The sequence below is a fragment of the Sorex araneus genome, chromosome 5, assembly GCF_027595985.1.
Source record: "Sorex araneus isolate mSorAra2 chromosome 5, mSorAra2.pri, whole genome shotgun sequence".
Lineage (NCBI taxonomy): Eukaryota > Metazoa > Chordata > Mammalia > Eulipotyphla > Soricidae > Sorex > Sorex araneus.
Window position 1 is genome coordinate 131,031,973 of NC_073306.1, and position 18,990 is coordinate 131,050,962.

The following is an 18,990-nucleotide window of genomic DNA, read 5'->3' on the forward strand; positions in this document are numbered from 1 at the left end:
TGATAAAGCAAGCACACAGCACGGTGGTGCTTTGCACCCAAAGTCCTGACCCCAGAGCCTTCTCCTGACCCCCGTGCTTGCTTGGAAACAGATGAACGACATGAGCAGCTGAGCTAATGGGTGCTGTACAGAGGAGGGAGGAGGAGGGAACAGCCAGCCCAGGTGCAGTTAGGGAGGGCTGCCTGGAGGAGCCGCCACAGAGTCAAGTGTGAGAAGTCGAATTAATAGGGGCATCATTCTGAAGGTGCCATCAGGGGGTAGGCAGAAGTAGGAGAAGGTGGAAGAGAAGGTGCTGCCTCTGGCAGGGGACACAGCTGGAGCAAAGTGGGAGTTGGGAATGTGTGGTCCGGAAATTCACCATCCCTGAGTCTCTGTCGCTCTCTCCCTCCGCCCCGACAACACGAGTTTTCCAGCCTGGCCTCCCCTCTGCACGGCTGTCAGAGGACAAGGATTCTACAACCCGCAGGCCACAGACTCTCCCCAGCCTTCCTCCCGACCTGAGGCTCCCTGGGCCTGCTCCTGGAGTCGCTTTTGGGGGCAGTGAAGCAAGCCAGATGCCCAGAGCAGGGCGGGAGGTGAGAGGGTCCTTCACCCCTAGTTGGGGGCTGGGGGAAGAGGATCAGGTTTCAGGACAAAGGGCTCAGGATCTGCAAAGGCAATCAGGCATTTCCTGAGAAGGGTTCAAAAGCAGCTGCCTCCCCCCTGCAGCCCCCCCTCGCCCCCTCCTGAGGGCCCAGCACAACTCAGGGGAAAGAAAGGCTCAGGCGCCTCTGCCCCACGCGGTTGGCAATGCAGATGAGGGAGACAGAGGGAAAATGCTGCCCTCGGAGCTGAGATACGAGGGCATCGGCCCCGCCAGGAGCCGGAACTGAAAGACACCAGCCCGGGAGAGAGGCAGGCAGGCGGGAGGGGGCCACCAGGGCAGGGGTCTGGGGACAGCGGAGCTCAGAGAGGCTTGTTTGGAAACCGGGCATCAGGAAGCCAGGCATCGCTGTGGTGTCATGTGCGGGAACAGCCAGGGTGCCATGCCATGTGGGGGCGGTTGGGAGGCCAGGATAATTGACAAATGATGGTCAAATATCAGGACGTGTGCTATGTGCTCTGTTTACTGGTCAGTGCATTAAAACCCCAAACAGACACCGTCTCTGCTCTCCTGGGCTGACAGTGGCCAAGCACAAGTAGACCAGAGGCCACGGGCGTCCATTAGGGGCATGCGGAGTGGGCCAGAGAGGACCTGTGTGCTGTCGGGGCCAGGCGTCCAGCTCTGATCACGGGGACACCACCTGCTGGCTGCTGGCCACAGCACTTCCCCTCCTGTGACCTTTAGGGCCTCGTGGAAGATTGAGGATGACTTGAAACGGTGATATCCTTAAGCTGGACAGACCCCAGGAAATGTGGGCAGGTGGGTGTGGGGGGTGGAGCCACTCCCATTTTATTAGCATCATTTATCATCAGGAAAGATGCAAATCTTCCCACACCAGTGAGAATGGCACTGATCAAAACTCAGGAAACCGCCGATGCTGGCAGGGATGTGGCGAGGATGATGTACTGTGGGTGGGACTGTTGTGAGGTTCAGCTGCCCGGGGGAGCGACCGGAGAATCCTTGGAAAGGTAAGGACAGAACTGCCACAGGGCCCAAACAAGACCACTTCTTGGCATTGACCACCCCCCCTCGCCCCCCAGAGTCAAAAACATCAGAAAGGACAGGGCTGTGTTCATCACAGCACTTAGTACAACGGCCAAGGGACGGAAACAACCCCAAAACGCCCAACCCATGGACAAGTGGACAAGAAGTTGTGAATATCCACATGGAATACTATGCAGCAGTAAGAAAGGATGAAGTTGCGCTGCTGTAAGGATGGAACTCGAGGGCGCTGCGCATGTCAGAAGAAAAGGGACAGATACAGGATGGCAGAGAGCCAGAGTGGGCCACACAGTCAGGGGCAACAGCAACAGAAGGCCGAAGCAGCAGAACTGGAGGGTTGGTTCACAGAACTGAGTCTGCAGGGGTGGGGGGGGTGGCTGTGAGGGGCTGTCGGGACACGGGTGGGGGGAGGCGGGCACTCTGATGTGTGGCGCTGGAGTAAAACTATCCAAAACTACAAATGCATGAAACTATCATTAAGTCACAGCCCCTCGGCTGAAGACAGGAGAGTGAGCCCCAGTTTGAAGTCGGGAACCTCATCAACTCTCAGTCCCTGGCCTCTCCCCTTCAACTGAGGTCCCAGCTCCAGCACTGCAAGGCTGGACTGTAAATCCCACCTCCCTCCTTGTGACTGGCCAACCAGAGAAGGGCAATACACTGGGCTGACCAATCAGGAAGAGCAAGACTCCAAGTTATCCTTGCCAAGGCGAGGACCAGGATGAGGGCAGAGGCTACCTTGCCTCACAGGGAGCTGGCACAGGCCATGGGCAGAAAGGGCTGCAGCTGCCACCTGCTGGTTCTGAACGAAGTCCGACACCTGGATCCAGCTGGGCCGGAAGGAGGAGGAGACTCTTGTCTGCCTTCTCGGTTTCAAGGACCAATGATCCACTCATGCTCTCTAACTAGCTTAGCTGTTGCCTTTCTTTTCAGGTCAACTTTTTCATGCTTTGACTCTTTGAGAACTGAATCAAATGTTACCCCAAGTCCGTTACAGTCATTCAAGTTGCTACTTTGTCACTCACAACTGAGTGAGCCTGAATGGTGGGGCATGCAGGTGGCAGGGCACGGTGCAGGGGTGGTGTGGGCACAGGGGCAGAGAGTGGGCACAGCGGTGAAGCGTGGGCACGGGTGGAGTGTGGACGCAGGGGTGGAGTGTGGGTGCAGGGGCTGAGCATTGGCACAGGGGTGGAGTGCAGGGAGCGGGGGCGGAGCATGGGCTCAGGGGACGAACACAGACTCAGGTATCCTCCCAGCCAAGTTTCTGCCTCTCAGTGGCAGGAGAAGGTCCCCACAGCCTCGCCGGGGGTCCTGTCCTGTCCACTGCAGGCAAACGGTCCTCAGACCTTCTTGCCAAGTGACAAGCCAGTGGTGGCACTAAGAAGCAGAAGGAACGTGGGTGTGAGAGTCATGAAATCCAGGCCCAACTTGGCCTCAGTTTCCTCAGCAGCCAAGAAAAGCAGGCCTGCCTGGGCCCCGGGGCCAGTGGCCGGGGAAGAGTCTCCTCCTGCCTCTGCGCCTGCTGGCCTGACCCACTGTCCTCCCAGACTCGTGATTCCTTCATCTCGCCCCACCCAGGCGTATGACAGTGTGTATGTGCGTGTGCATGTGTGTGTACGTGCACGTGTGCACACATGCATGCATGCATGTATGTGCATGCATGTGTGTATGTGCATGTGTGCCCGCATGCATGTGTGCACATGCATGTGTGTGCATACATGCATGTGCATACACATATGCATGTGTGTGTATGTGTGCATGTGTGCATGCATATGTGTGCGTGTATGTTTTTCCCACTTGAGGCCCCTCATGAGCTTGTTCTCGCTCCAGCCTGGGGCTGCTCCATCCCGTGAGCACCCAGTGAGTGCCGGGAGGCCAGTCCTTCTCCCTGGGACCCTGATAGGAAGGATCTGCCGTGACATGTGACCCGGCCTGGCCTGGGGTGCGCTGGGCAGAGGGGATGGGGGAGGGGGGCTGGCGGTGCTGCTGGAGAGCGGGGAGGCATGGAGACAGAATGTGTGTACGGACACGTGTGTATGTAAATGCGTTGTGCATGTATGCATACGTCTGTTGTATACACATGAATATACGCGTTCTGTATGTGTGTATGTGCTGTGAATTGTGGGTATGTATCTACATATGCGTATGCATACCTGCCCATGTGTACATGCATGTGCACATGCATATATGTGCTGCGTATCTATGGACTGTGTGTACATTATGAGTGTCTGTGTGTGGGAGGGAGGGGCTGTGGCGTGTTGTCCCCCGGATCAGCAAACAGCTCTCTGAGTCCCGCCCCTCTGCAGCAGGAGAGAGATTCGGGCCTCGGGCCTGCGGACAGTGAGGGGACCAGAGTCCCAGGCACGGGGCTGGGGAAGCAAAGCAGGGGTGCAGGGGTGGAGTGTGGGTGACAAAGGCACCGGGGCTGGCGTGAGGTGCAGGAGGGAGGCTGGAGGGATCCAGCCTGGGCAGGTGGGCAGACTCGGGGTTTAGCAGGACCTTCCTGGACTGTGTGGGAGCACCGAGTGCGGGTGAGGGGGTGCGGGGGGACGGCGGACAGGGCAGGGGGTCTGCGGAGTGAGGCCCTCACGCTGTTTCTGTGGGCCGACGGGCCCTCCAGGGCAGGGACACAATTTCTATTTGGGGCTTTAGGGCCTGGGGCCTGTCCTGGGGCCTCACCCAGCCTGAGTGTGGTTCCAGCTCAGGCCCCAGGACATGCGGCGCCCAGGCCCTGCAGTGCGGGGGTCCTCCAGGGTCACACCTGGGGTACAGGACCGCAGGGGGCGCCGGGCTAGAGCCAGGTCCCGGCATGCAAAGTGCACGCCCCGGTCCTGGGCGGTCCCGACCTGACCTGACACCCCTTTCTGCCTGCTCAGGAGCTGGTGTGCAGAACTGGGGCAGGGCACGGCAGGGGGCGGGGTGGGGGGGGGGGGGACGCTCTCCGCTCCCAGTGTCCCCCTCGGCCGAGAAGACGCTGAGCCAGGCCTGAATCAGCAGCTGTGGCTGCTGCCGGCAGAGGCCGTGGGCGCTGGGCACGGGGCACCGAGGTGGTAGGCGGGCTCCGTGCGGCAGGGATGGAGGGGGGGCTCCAAGACACTGCCCCCCCACCTCTGGGCAGTTTTCTCTGATGGCTCTTTGGGCTCCGAAAGCGAGAGTCCCGGCCCTCAAACAGGGGACCTGTCTTTTCCCAGCGAGCCTACACCAGCCCCGTTCCAGGAGGGGGCCTGGCCCACTCCAGCCGTCTGCAGAGGAGAAGCGGGGGCACAGCGGGGCCAGGGGGGCACAGGGGGGCAGGAGGGACGGGAGCCTGATCTCTGCCGGGTCTGTCTGGGCTTTGGAGTTTGCCTCCAGGCCCTGTTACCGGTCCTCTGAGTTCCAGGAAGACTTCGGGGTGTCCCCCACGCTCCCCCAACCCTAATCTTCCTTTGCATGGACCCCTCAAAGGCGGGAAATGCAGAAACCCTGTCCAGGGCCACGTGAAGGCGCAGAGGGCACCCTGTTCTTGCCTCAGAAACGGGGGCTCCCTTTGTCCGCCCCGAGGGCTAACAAACCCCGAAACCCAACCTGAAGGGCAGGATCTGATCTGGAGAACTGGAGCTAACTAATGTGCCCTAGTCCACACTCCCTTTCCCATACCCCTTCCCCGCCTAACCCCTGCTCTGCCCTTTGACCCTGAGGGCTGGGGCCTGGGCGGAGCCAGGCAGATGCCACCAGGAGTGGGGCTGCAGGCTCCGCTCTGGTCTGAGTGTCAAGGGACGTTTCTCCTGGGGTGTACGGGATGTGGCCGCAACCAGGCAGCTGCTGGGAAATTTCTGGTGAGCGGGTCACCCCCAGGGTGCTGAATGACCTTCACCCCACGGTTCTGCTAGTCAGCGGTGGCCCCTTGGCTGAGAATTTTTTTCCAGCAAGGCCTTTCATTCCCGCAGATCCCTGCAGCGAGGGAGTGAAGCCCCCCCCTCGGGGGGCGTCCACCTCACAGGCCCTGCACTAGGGCCCCACACGGGCACTCGGGCTTTGGGGGCTGTTCGGAGCTAGCAGGAGGACTGAGCAATGCAGCCCGACTGAGGGTCCCGGGGGGCCCCCCCGCGAGCCAACATGTGAGGTGCTATGGCCTGGGGGCTGGGCTGGGCTGTCCCATCCTTCCAGATCCTGGTCCTGCCCTAGCCCCAGACAGTGTGTGCCAGGGATCGCAGGATCCTGTGAATGGCAGAGGACATGAGGCGGACCGAGCCTCTGTCCCGGGAGGTGACGTTTGGGTGGGGGACAGAGAAAGCTCAGTGAGTGGAGATGAATTTCAGATGCTCCGAGGAGCTCGCAAGGAAGAAGGCGTCAGGGTGAGAGGCAAGAGAGTAAATCAGGGGAGGCCTCTGGGAGGAGGTGACAGTGACGCTGAATGCTGGAGGTGGGTGAGAAGACAAACCAGAGGAAGAGACCTTCTGAGCATCGAGCAGAAAAGTGCAACGTTCCTGAGGTGGCAGTGAGGACAGCAGGACGGGCAAGGCACGACAGAGAGGAGGCAGGCGGAGGTCTGCTGGCACCCACGGGGCACACAGTAACACCTCTGGGCACACAGCGTCCACCAGCACCCCCTGGGCACACAGCGTCTACCAGCACCCCCTGGGCACACAGTGATCACCAGCACCCCCTGGGCACACAGTGATCACCGGCACCTCCTGGGCACACAATGATCACCAGCACCCCCTGGGCACACAGTGATCACCAGCACCCTCTGGGCACACAGTGTCTACCAACACCCCCCTGGGCACACAGTGATCACCAGCACCCCCTGGGCACACAAAGTCCACCAGCACCCCCTGGCACATAGCGTCCACTAACACCCCCTGCCAAGGAGCCCGGGTCTCTGACCCGCCTGGGTGTTGCAGGAACCGGAGTGAGAGACAGAAATTCCCACCTCTGTTCTTTGTTCTTTTGTCTTAAGTGGACAAAAGTATCCCTGGCAGCCAGTTACAAAGTTATTTCTGCAAAAGGCCTGTGGCCAAAAGCAATAAAGTCGCCCAGAACAGAGTCATTATTCACGCCTAATTGGGGGTTGCTTCTCAGTGAGGACCCGAGGGCCAGGCCCGGCTCCCACCCGCCTCCAGCCGCGTTGTTTACCGCACAGCACACATCCTTATGTTTCCACACGCTGCCGTTTCCTCCTCCCGAGAACATCAAAGAGATAAACGGCCACTGGAACCGCCCCGGACCACGGACCAATTAGTTCTTCCCTTTCCCCCCAGCGCCCAGGCCCGGGCACGGTGCTGGCCCCTCCTGCCAGAGCCTCATTAGCTCCCCTTGGAAACAGCCCGACGCTCACATTTGGAGGCGCGCGCGCTCCCAGGCGGAGGAGGACATCTAAATCAACTTTTACCCAAGATCCCGCTAAATTTAGAGACGCGAGTGGAGCGAATTTCGAGTGACGGGTCCATTTTCCAGCCCGGGAGCAGGCTGCAACCTAATTAGCTCCTGCAAACAGACTGCCGGGGTGGGAGAGAGGTTTTTTGGGGGGGCGGCCGTCAAGGGTGCTTCTCCGAAGGAAAGGTGCGTGGGCACCTGGCCCCCACGGGGCCCGTGTCTCCCTCACAACTGGCCACTCTCCGGCCCAGGTGCTGGTCACTCATCTCTGCAGGCTGGGGCGAGGCCGTGCCGTGTGGCCAGGCAGGGAGCCAGCTCTGCCCCGGAGGGGGGCTTCTGCCCCCAGCAGTGCCCGGAAAATGGGTGGTTGCCATGGAAGAGACTCACCGAGGGGTGTCTGCTGGGGCCAGGCCGTGGCAATGCACATCCCTTTCGAAGTCCCTGACCTCCGCCCACTCGCACCTGAGTGGGACCCGCACCTCCGTGGGCACCCCTGCCAGGGTGGGTCCAGGATCGAGCTGGGTGCCTGGGCAACCTCCTTCCCTCCCGTTCTTTTCCTCTTTTTTTCTGTTGTCCTGTCTTTTCCACTTTCTCTTCTTTCCTCCTCTTTTCCTTTTTTTCCTTTCTGTGCCCTTCTTCCTTCTTTCCTTCCTTTCTTGCAAGGAGAGAGTAGAACAGTGCTTTCTATTTTTTTTTTGGGTCACACCCAGCGATGCACAGGGGTTACTCCTGGCTCATGCACTCAGGAATTACTGCTGACGGTGCTCGGGGAACCATACGGGATGCTGGGAATTAAACCCAGGTCAGCCGCGTGCAAGGCAAAAATGCCCTACCCGCTGTGCTATCGCTCCAGCCCCAGAACAGGGCTTTCTGTTTGTGCTCCTAGTATCTGATTCATTCATTCATTCATTCGTTCATTTGCTCCTTCCTTCCTTCCTTCCTTCCTTCCTTCCTTCCTTCCTTCCTTCCTTCCTTCCTTCCTTCCTTCCTTCCTTCCTTCCTCCCTCCCTCCCTCCCACTTGGTGGTGCACAGAGGTTAGTCGTAGCTCAGTGTTTAATCTAGACTCTGAGACAGCCTGTTGCCACAGACCAGCCTCTCCGGGAGGGAGGGGTGGGGTGGGGGCAGGGAATGAGCTTTGAGTTGTTGGGGCATCAGGGGTCCATTAGGGCAGGAGATGAAGAAGGGAGGAAGACTGAGGGCTGAGAGTCGGGTGCCATCCTGGCAAAGCGGGGAGCAGACCCCCGAGCCTGACTTTCTGGGCCCCCACCCTCACAGGCCCCCCCAGGAGCCGAGGCCAGCGGGGCAAGTCAGTCAGCTGCTCTGATCCCCAGATCCCTGTAAAATGGGGCAAATGGGGCTGGAGAGAGGACGCGCCGGGTTTGAGAGCAAGTGTGCGGGCATGCAAGGCAGTCAGCTCTGTTCCTTCTCCAGCACCAGACGGTTCTCCACGGGTCACTGGGCCCAGCCTTGGAGGCCCCGAGCCTGGGGCAGGCACAGGGGCGGGGGGGGGGGGGGCGGTCACTGGGCCCAGCCTTGGAGGCCCCAAGCCTGAGGCGAGCACGGGGGGGTGGTGTGGGGCTCCTGACTCGTGCCCTGCCGCACAGTCTGTTCCTGCTCGTGGCCACATCTCTGGGGACAGGGCCTGCTCGTCCGCTTGGAATCATAGGCTAGCCGGATGGTGGCGGGCCCGGGGCCAGCGCGGGATTCTCACCACGGGCCTTATCGCCGCCTCTGTTATCACCTCCACTGCACTGTGGGAGAGACGGAGACGCCGGGTGAGGCGCCTTCATGGTCCTGCCCGCATCTGAGCTCGACTTTGCCCTTTGAATTGGCGAGGGGAAGTGGAGGATGTCCTCCAAGTGTGCGTGGCATCAGAGCAGCAGCCAGCCGTGCCCTGCCCTCCCCGCCCCCCCACCCCCCCCATTTGTTTCTGCACTGTGGGGGTTCGCCGTCACTCAGACTCAAACTGCTCAGTGTGGGGACTTAAAAAGCGACAGTGAACATCCCAGGACTGCCCGTAGCTGGGGACACTTTTCCAGTGAGTGCTGTCTGCTGGTCCCCGGGGACCCCCCCCCCTTCCCCCGGGCGCAGGGCTGGCACTGGCCTCAAGCCAGCCTGAGCTTCCACTCTGTTGGGCTCGGGGAAGCCCGACGTCATCGCTGCTGGGTGCAGAGCCCGATGTGGCCACGTCCTCACTGCAGGGAGAGGGCGAGAGGGGGAAGCGCAGAGGGAGCACCTGGGGGCAGAAACGGGCTGGCTTCTCAGGCCCCCAGCCAGAGAGGCGGCTGACGGCCCGGGGGTGGCAGTGCCCCCCCCCCCCCCCCCCCCGCAGTCAAGAGAAGTCTGGCTCCCACGTGGGTGGACCCACCCTCCGGGGATTCTCGGGATGGTGCATGTCTGTGATCACACAGCCCGGGGGTGCTTCTGGCGGCACAGGGTGCAGGAACGGACAGGGAGCTCTGCACCTCACAGGGTGGAGGAGAACCACCCCGCCCAGCACCCGGGGCTTCCGCCAGACCCTCCCCCCTGCAGGTGTGCCTGTTACGAGGGCGCCTGACTGAATCCGGGTCCGAGGGAGCTCCAGCCGTGTGAGCCGCGGGGAAACTGAGGAAAGCCTGCACGTTCCTCTGGGGATCTGGCCACGTTTCCCACTGCTCTGCTCAGAGCCATTCTGCACGGGGGCAGCTCAGGCACCCCAGGCCCCCAGCCTTGGGGTTCGCGCCACATTCTCACGATTCCCTCTGAACGCTGGGGGGTGCCGGTAACTGGCTTCCCCCCGCCCCCGCCGACTCATGTCCCAGTTCAGTTTTCCTTTGAAGCACGGTGAGGGTGATTGATTGGAAAAATAAAAAGGTGTGGAGAGATGACATGATCCGGGGATTTGTTCCAGGGGAGCGTGGCAAACATATTTGCTCGGAGAAGAGGGTGTTCGATATGCTGATCTGGGGAGCCACTCGGCGGAGTCAAACATGAAAAGTCCACTTGGTTGGCCGGTGTTTGGTGTCAAGGCGAGGACGGAACCTTTGCCAGAAGGCAAAGTCGGCTGGGGTAGAGGAGTCCTTGGAAGGACTCTGTTCCCTGATTGAAAGGGAGACAGGTTCTTTCCTTTAATATTGCTTTGAACAAAATGCAATGTCTGGAGCAGCTGCAGCCACCCTGAGACCACGAAACAACGAGGCCAAAGACGCGCAGAGCACAGCAGACAGCCCTGGAAGATCCCGGGTCCCTGATGACATTATTTTACCAACAAACTGACCCCTGGACTCTCTCCTTTTGGACTCTTGTTGCACTGTTAGCACTGTTGTAGCACTGTTGTCCCGCTGTTCATCGATTTGCTTGAGTGGGCACCAGTAACGTCTCCATTGTGAGACTTTTTTAAAAAATATTTTTTTTATTGAGATACTGTAATTTACAAAGTTATTCATAGCTCCCACCTTTATAGTCAGTCAAGATCAAATTCCATATGTACGGTTTACCCAACCTCAGATTTCAACCTCATCGCATATCACTCCCGCCTGGGCTCTGGGGCCATATGGGGTGCCAGGGACCGAACCCGGATCAGCCGCATTGCGAGGCAAATGCCGTAACCGCTGTCCTATCACTCTGGCTCCTCCATTGTGAGACTTGTTGCTACTGTTCTTGGCATATCGAATACGGCACGGGGAGCTTGCCAGGCTCTGCCATGCGGGTGGGATACTCTCGGTAGCTTGCCAGGCTCTCTGAGAGGGACGGAGGAATCAAACCCCGGTCATGCAAGGCAAATGCCCTACCCGCTGTGCTACTGGACTTTTGTTATGAGAATTAAATGTCCTGATTGCAAAGGCTACGCATAGCCGGGTTTTCTTCCTGCTACTCGCAGTGAATTCATCCTGACTAACACACCAATCATGAGGACTTCAAGCCTGTCAGAGGCTTGAAGAGGCCTAGCAGGCCTCTTCCCAGTTGTCTGAAATGTCCAGAGACGTGGACTGGTATTTAGAAGTCTGCGGACAGGGTCTGTCACTAAAGGAGGCCGGTGCTGCAGCTTTGGGGTGACCTGATTTTCACCAGAGCATTCATGGCCCAGCCTGCCGGGCTGCGGGCTAGTCATGCCTCTGCAGGTCTTGGAAAATAAACCCTCTCTGGTCGCTGAGGTGGGTCATGTCACCCGCTGGGCTCCTGACCAGGAGCCAACGGGGCGGTCGGGCCATACGGCCACGTCCGAACACATCTGGCTCCCACCTGGCCAAACATTTCTGGGGGAGCGCTCGGGGTCCCCGGGGAGGGTGCTGCCCGCCAGCTCGCACACTCGGGCCCGCTCCTAACGACTGAGCGTGCGGGACATAATTGATCCCAGTTTGCGGCCGAGCCCAGATGTGCACGGGGGCCTGGCCTTTCAGCAGACGGAGCTGCACGCCAGAAGCCGGGGCTACCGAGCGGTGAGCGTTCTGGAATCCTATGAAGGGACCATGGAGAATTCGAAACAGTGGTGGTCTCCGGTTCAAGAGCATTCCACCCCGTCTGAGTCTGGGCTGGAGCAGAAGTTTCAAAGCTCCCTCCGACGGCTCATTTCCCAAAGCGGGCCCGGGGCGGCCAGTGGGGTCAGGTGCTGCGTGACCTGGAATGACTGTCCCGAGGCTGTGCCTGGGTTACCGAAGGCGGACGCTTCCGTCTGAGAGCATCCGTGAGCGAGGCGGCCGTGCAGTTGGGAACATCAGGAGCATCCAGCAGAACTGAGTGCGCGGGACATGCTAAAAATATTCATCAAATAGATTCATGGCACCCAGGAGGGGGAAAACCACACCGGAGAATAAAATCCGTGCTCCCAGGATGCTCGGGGCCAGTCCCCAAGGCCTTGGGGTCCAGTGTCCTGCAGACCCAACACTGCCCACTGCTCAGAGCCAGGTCTCCCGTCACCCCAGGACCCCTGCTCTCCTGTCACCCTGCACTACCATCACCTTGCACCCCTGCTCTCCCGTCACTCCGCACCCCTGCTCTCCCATCACCCCATATCCCTCTCCTCGTCATCCCCACACCCCTGCTCTCCCATCACCCCACACCCCTGCTCTCCCATCACTCTGCACCCCTTCTCTCCCATCACCCCCCACCCCTGCTCTCCCATCACCCCGCACCCCTGCTCTCCCATCACCCCATATCCCTCTCCCCATCATCCCCACACCCCTGCTCTCCCGTCACTCCACACCCCTGCTCTCCCATCACCCTGTATCCCTCTCCCCATCATCCCCACACCCCTTGCTCTCCCATCGCTCCACACCCCTGTTCTCCCATCACCCCTGCTCTCCCATCACCCCACACTACCATCACCTTGCACCCCTGCTTCTCGTCATTCCACACCCCTGTTCTTCCGTCACCCTGGCACCCCTGCTCTCCCGTCTGCCAGGTCCCTGCTGACTCTTACATACTGTGGATGGGGCAGCTGACCCTTCCCTGCTGGGGACCGCCCCCTGCCCTGGAGAAGTTTAACCCCACTCACTCTGTACCTGCGGCACCCACTCCCTCCTTCTGAGCACCCAGCAACCCAGAGCACCCCGGCGCTGCTCCACGACACCACAGTAGCTCTTGGCAGATCCCCGTCACCTGTCTGTTTGCACAGGTGGGACCTGCCCTCCTCCGCGCCCCCTGCAGCACCGCATTCCAGCTTCCTGTGAGTTTTGTTTTGGCGAAACTCCCCACTTATGCTCCGTGGGGTCTAGGGACCACCCTGGGCAAAATGGTTCCATTTGGGGTCCAGTTGAGCTGGGGGCCTCCAGGGAGTTGTTGGGGGGGGGTTCTGGGGGCAGGGCCACACTTGGGTCCCTGTGCAGGCCAGGCCTGACCACTGAACCCATCCCCCAGCCCCGTGATCAACTTGGGAACAACCCGTTTCCCCGGCTCCTGTCCTGAGCCCTGGCCGGCCCTCCTTTCTGGAATGTTCTTCCCCGGCCCTTTCCGAGACCAGCTCACCCTCAAGATGGAGCTGTTGCTCAAAGCGCTGTTTGCACCCTGCTCACCCTTTGATTACGCATTCCAGGAAAGTGGGGTGCCCCATCCAGTTCACCCCAATGCCACTGCAGCATGAGGCACACAGCAGCTTCCCGATAAAACACACCCACCAGCAAGGCGGTCTCCTGGGCACCGGGCCCAGCGTGCCCCCACAGGGCCATAGCTCTTCTCCGGGTTGGGCCTTCCGGCAGCCCCCAGATCATCGCACAGACCAACGTCCTCTTTCCAAATGGCTTTGCTGGGATAGAGCCGGGCACAGCCAGCATCAGGACCCCCCGCCCGGGGCTGGGCTCTGCAGCTGACCCTGAGGGTCGTGCAAGCCCTGCTCCCCACCCCTGGGAAGTGCAGGCTGGAGGGCAGGAAGGGAAGGGTTGGTTCTCCCAGGGCGCTGAGCTCGGTGGGCAGGGAGGGGAAGCCCCCTGTGCCTGATGGAGACAGCCCCTCACCGCCCTTCATGGGGACTCTCCTGCCTTCCCGGGAACCCACCCGTGTTCTTCTGGACTGCGGGGTCTCAGCCCAGGGCCCTCCCCCCACCCCTGGTTCTGGACAGGACACAGGGCCTGTGTTAATGAGATCCAGGCTGCAGGAGACGGGGGCTGGCTGGGCATGGCGGGAACAAGGCTGTTCCCTCCCGTTTTAGCCCCACACCGGGGGGCCAGCTCCCGGGCAGACCCCTCAATGGCACGAGCAGCCGTGGGACCGGGGCGCCTGTGTCCAACACAAGCTCAGCCCTGGCTGTCCACAGCCTCATTCCTGAAGAGACCAACCAGCTGCCTCCTGGGGCAGCCTGGGAGAGCGTGAGCCCCTCGAGGGAGAGCGCCTGCTCCCGGGCACCGAGTGGGCAGGTGGCAGCTGACAGTGCGTCGGTGAGGTGATGCTCCCAGGCAGGGACCAACGCCCACACATCTGCACTGTCCCATCGCTTGCCGGCCCCGCATGCAGAACCGGGGCCAGGAACCCGCCACCCTCAGCGGGGACCTCGCTGGCCCGAGGCAGGGGGACCTCCCCGTGCAGGGAGGCGGGTGCCAGCTGGCTCCTGTCTTTTGTCTTCTGTGTTGCTGACCAGGAGGACCCCGATGCCCAGGATTCTTGCTGCCATCCCCCGGGCCACTCTGGGGACAGCCACTGCGACTGGGTGGCTGCCCCGTCAACCCTCCTGCCCCTGCTTACCTGCCGGGTCTGTTACCCCAACACCCCCCCAGCGGCCAGCCCAACGCCTCTGCCCCCGGCAACTCCAAATGAGGCCTGGTTCCCTAGCAACCACCCAATTAGGCAATCACGCCATTTATCAGGATGCCAATTAATTATAATGATCTTAATGATCTTCCAATTAGGTACGCCTGGAATCCGGATGAGGGGCCTTGCGGGTTCCCCACCAGCGTCTGTCAGGAGGTGGCCGCTGGACGGCAGCCCGGGGGGCCTCCGTGGGCTGCGGGTCGGCGGGGAGAGGCCGTGCCCCTTGCCCTGGGGGGCTCCAGCTGTACTGGGCCCTGGACCACCCAGCCAGCAGAAGGTTTCCCCACAGGGTCTGCACCTCTGGAGGGGCTGCAGGTGGGCGCCAGCCGCCCCCCAGCTCTCTCAGACCTGCTCTGTCCTCCACACCGGGCCGAGGCGAGCGTGTGCGTTCGGGGGCAGAGGGCAGGACTGCCACCCCGCAGACGTGTCTTCCTCAGAGCAATCCCTCGGAAACAAAACCCAAACCCCAGAGGCCGCCACACGCAAGGTTAGAGGAGAGCCATGGCATTGCCAAGGGCCCCTCGTTTCCCAGTTGGCTGGTCCCTGCCGAGCCTACACTTCTCCTGATAAAGGCCAAGGTCAGAGTGGACCCCAGAGCCACTGACCAGCAGCTGACAAGCCCCCGTCCCTCTGTGCCTCAGTTTCCTCCAGAACAGGACCTCTGCACAGGCCTTGGGGACGAGCCCCGCAGCTGTGGTGCCGAGGGCAGGGAGCAGGCCCAGCCCCTCCCCCCGACACACCGTGGATGCTGCCTGCTGCCCCTCCCAGCCTGTGTCCACACTGAGCGGCGAGCAGGGGAGCGAGTGACTCCTCGCCTGGGGGTGGCTCTCCGATTCTGTCATAGGGGGGACCAGAGGCAGCTCCCCTTGAGGCAGGTCCAAAGAGAGAAATGGGCCAGACCCAGGGAGAGTGTCATCCCCACATCTGAAGGCGGTCTTCGAGGGGGGTGGGGGGAGTACGTTGCAGCCAGCGCCTTAGGATGGGGTGAGAGGGAGCAGCAGAGGGGAGCAGGTGGATAATACACACAGGCATGGGCACAGGCATGAGTACACACATGCACACACACGCACAGGTGCACACATGCACATATACACATATACACATGGGTACAGGACAAACACAACAGGTGCACACAAGCACAGGTAACATGAGAGGTGCACATATGCACAGGTGCATGCACACGCACTGGTGTGCACATACAAGTGCACACACATGCACAAGTGCACACACAGGTGCACACATGCACACACATGCAGATGCACACACATGCATGGGGGTATACAAGCACGGGTGCACACACACACGCATAGGTGAACACAAACGCACACACATGCACAGGTGCATATACACCACCCTCCCACCACCCCCGCCTCCGCACAGTCCTTCTCCAAGTTCAGGCTTTTTACAACCATTTTACATCTCTCCGTTCAGCCCTTAAGTTTGAAAACTTAACATGTTATTAGGGTTTCAGAAAAAGCCGCAGATTCAAATAAAAAAATCCAATAAACATACACTCAGCCCAAAGCCGGAACCCACACTGCGCCCGGGCCAGGCAGAGGTCCAGCCGGGCGCTATGCACAGAAAGCAGACCTGTGGGGGCAGCGGGGCCCTCCCGCGCCCAGGAGACAGCCCCCACGGGGACAGAAGAACATCTCTCTGTGAAACCCCGGGGCACGCAGCGCCGGGCACTGAGTGATCTGGGGTCTGCCCTGCCCCTTTCTGGAGGCCCCAGGGGCACTGACTTCAAGAAACCCTCTGGTGGGCCGGGCTGGGAAGGGAAGACGCAGAGAGGCCCCTGCACGCCCCTCGGTGGGAGAGTGAGAGAGGACCCCAGCTCAGGGGCGCTCGGGGTCTCCTGGGACCCAGAAGCTGCTGGACAAAAGGCCCTTCCCTCCCCAAGGAGAGCGAGTGGGGGCACTGCAGAAGCGGTGGGGGCCAGATGGGGGGTTGGGGACCACTGTCCTGACAAGCACAGATGTGCAAATACCCAGATTCAAACGTAAGCTGAATGTAATTACTCGGTGAATTAAATATTGACTTTTAACTCAAAAAGTGATTAAAACAAGCTGCAGCAAAGGCTGTCCAGAGACGGGAGGGGGCAGGGACTGAGAATTTGGAGCAGGGGCCCAGAGCGGCCGGGAGGGCCCAAAGGAGGGTCCCGCTGCGCAGGGGGCGTGTCCTGGCCTGGGGCCGGTGGGGGAACGCGGGGTCACGGTGCAGGGCGGGTGGGGAAACGCCGCGTCACGGCGCAGGGCGGCGAGGCCGTGCGGACTCCGGGCGTTTCCGCACTCCGACCCCTCTTTCCGGGGCTGCCCCGGGGCGGGGGGGAGGGGATACCGGCCGACTCAGTTTCCCCCAGGACACACCCCGCCGCACCTGGCCGGGAAGAGCTTCGCCAAGGCGGGCGGAGAGAATGAATGAACACCAGATGGGAATGTTTGCCGCCGCGGGCCCCCTCGGCCGGACGCCCCGCGCCCCCCTCCCCACTACCCCCCACCGGGAGTCGCGTCGGGGGTCTCTCCTGGAGACGGGAACTGGGCTCGGCCCGGCCCGGGAGGAAGTTTGCCGGCTCCATCCCGTTTGCCCTTTGGGGCTCGGAGAGTCGCCTGAAGATCCGGTCCACCGCGCTCGCGTGTCCTGCCCGGACAAGCCCCACGTGGTCTGGCTCGCGGCCGCCCGCCGGGTGTAAACTCGGAGGGGTCAGCCAGGCCGGCCCCGCGCGCACCCGCGCACCCGCGCCGGGCGCAACGGCCCCGCAGCCAGGTCCAGCGGACCGGCCCGCCCGCGCCTCCCTCCGGGCGCAACCCAGCGGCCGCGGCTCACCTGGGCGGCGCTCGGGCCCAGCTCGGCCAGGCCGTGGGGCGCCGCCGCCCCGCCCCCCGGCCCCGCGCCCCGCGCCCGGCCCCGGCGGCCTCACCCCGCGCGGGGCGCAGCCGCCTCTGCCGCAGCCCGGCCCGGCCGCGGGGCGCGGGGGGACTCGGCGCCGCCGCCGCATCCCCGCGCCCGCCCCCGCCCCGGCGCGCCGCCCTTGCCAAAGTCCGGGTCCGCGCCCCGCTGGGCCGCGCTCCCCTCGCCCAGCCCGGCCCTCCGCGCCGGCCCCGGGGCTCCGCGTGGCCCGATCCGGACGCTGGGGGTGGGGGGCGGCGAGCGCCAGGCCCGGGCGGTGTGGGGGGGGACCCTCCGCGGCGCCCGCCCCGCGCCCCCCCTTTCCACCCCGCGCGCGCGGGCGCTTTACCTTCGGCTCGATGGACGCGCGGCCCGGCGGTCCCCGGCGGTGCCCGGCGCGCGCCGCTGGCCCCCGCAGTCCGGCCCCGGAGCGGGCAGCTGCGGAGCGCGCGCGGGGGGTCCGGGCGGCTCTCGGTCTCCGGGCGCCTCGGGACCCGGCTGGCCGAGCTCCCGGCGCCGAGCGCGCACCCCCGCCGGGACCCAGACGCGCACTCGGCGGGCGGAGAGTTGAAACAGCTGTGGGGTTCGCCGGGGAGCTGGAGGGGAGGGAGGGACGCCCGCCCGAGGCGTGTGCGTGTGTGTGTGCGCGCGTGTGTGCGTGTGTGTGTGTGTGTGTGTGTGTGTGCGCGCGCGGAGCAGAGCCGGGGCCAGCGCTAATAAATCACAGCTCGCGCTGAAGTCTGGAGGGCCATCGATCAGGTCCACTTGGCTAGAGGCGCAGAGAATCCTCGCCTCTGCTGCCTCTCCTCCTCCCTCGGGGCTGGCAGGAGCCCAGCGTTCCGCGGGGCGTGCAGCGGCCCCGGGCCGCGCGCTCCCCTCGCCACGACACGTTAATAAATGTTTTCTTTTTTATCTGCTCTGGGCAGAGCTCGCCCGGCGCTGCAAGCGCCCGCTGCCTTTGCCCAGAGCCAGGAGCTCGTCGCCACCTCCAGCCCCGCGCTCCGGGCAGACGCTGGCGGCAGCCCCAGGCCCCCGCGAGGTCGCCGGGCGAGGGGCCCACGCGCTCGGGACCTGCCCACGCGCTCCGGAAGCTTCTCGAGACATTCACTTGAGCTCAAGTGAAAACGGCAGCCTCTGCCCAGAAAAGGTGCCGGAGTAGGAAAAGAAAGGACGAACCGGCTTCGCGCCAGAGAGGAGGACTTGGACTCCAGGTGGTGCTGTGGTCCGCGGTTTCGACGTCCCCAGCGCCACCGAAGGGGCTGGGGCTGCCCGGGTGGGCCCAGCGAAAACCCACCAGTAGCCGCGGAAAACGGACTGAGTGGTTGAGGGAAAGAGGCCCGCACTTGTAGGCGACAGTCACTTGTTCCAGCCTAGTCGCAGCCTTCCAAGTCCACTTTGCAGATGTGAACCCCCAAGTCCCGGAGAGAGCATTCATCCATCCCTGAGCCGCCGACTCCAACCGGTGGCGCCCAGACGCCCCCCCTGAGAAGCTTGGCTCTGAGCCAGACTCTCCAACCACCCCCCCACCCCCGCTCCGGAGGCCCCCCCCCCCCCCCCAGGATCACCTTTCTCTGGTTCAGGATGTCCTCTTCAATCAGTCAAGACACAGGCGGTGCCCGTGCTATGCTCGGGCTCAAACATTCCTTGTTGTTTATCTGAACTTCAAGTTGGGGGTCTTGACCGGATTGGCGGCTCTAGAGTTTTCTGCCTAGCCTCCCCTGATCCTTGCCAGATCAGTTTACACACCAGATAAATTAGAAAAACCTGGAGCTGGCTTTTCCAGCTCAGATTCCCGCCCCACCTTTGGCACAGCTGACATGGCTCATCTTCAGCCCTCGTCGGGCTGGAGAGAAAAGAATATATATATATATATATATATATATATATA

At 62.1% G+C, this 18,990-nt stretch overlaps 1 protein-coding gene across 1 annotated transcript in view; it reads right to left on the bottom strand.

Moving 5' to 3' along the window:
* The window catches only part of SULF2 (sulfatase 2), a 79,776-nt gene extending 61,801 nt beyond the window's left edge, over nucleotides 1–17,975 (bottom strand). The window contains exon 1 of the mRNA XM_055137517.1: nucleotides 17,452–17,975. The gene's annotated coding sequence lies outside the window, so the exon portion shown is untranslated. The remainder of the gene's footprint in view (nucleotides 1–17,451) is intronic.
* Between the last annotated feature and the right edge of the window lie 1,015 nt (nucleotides 17,976–18,990).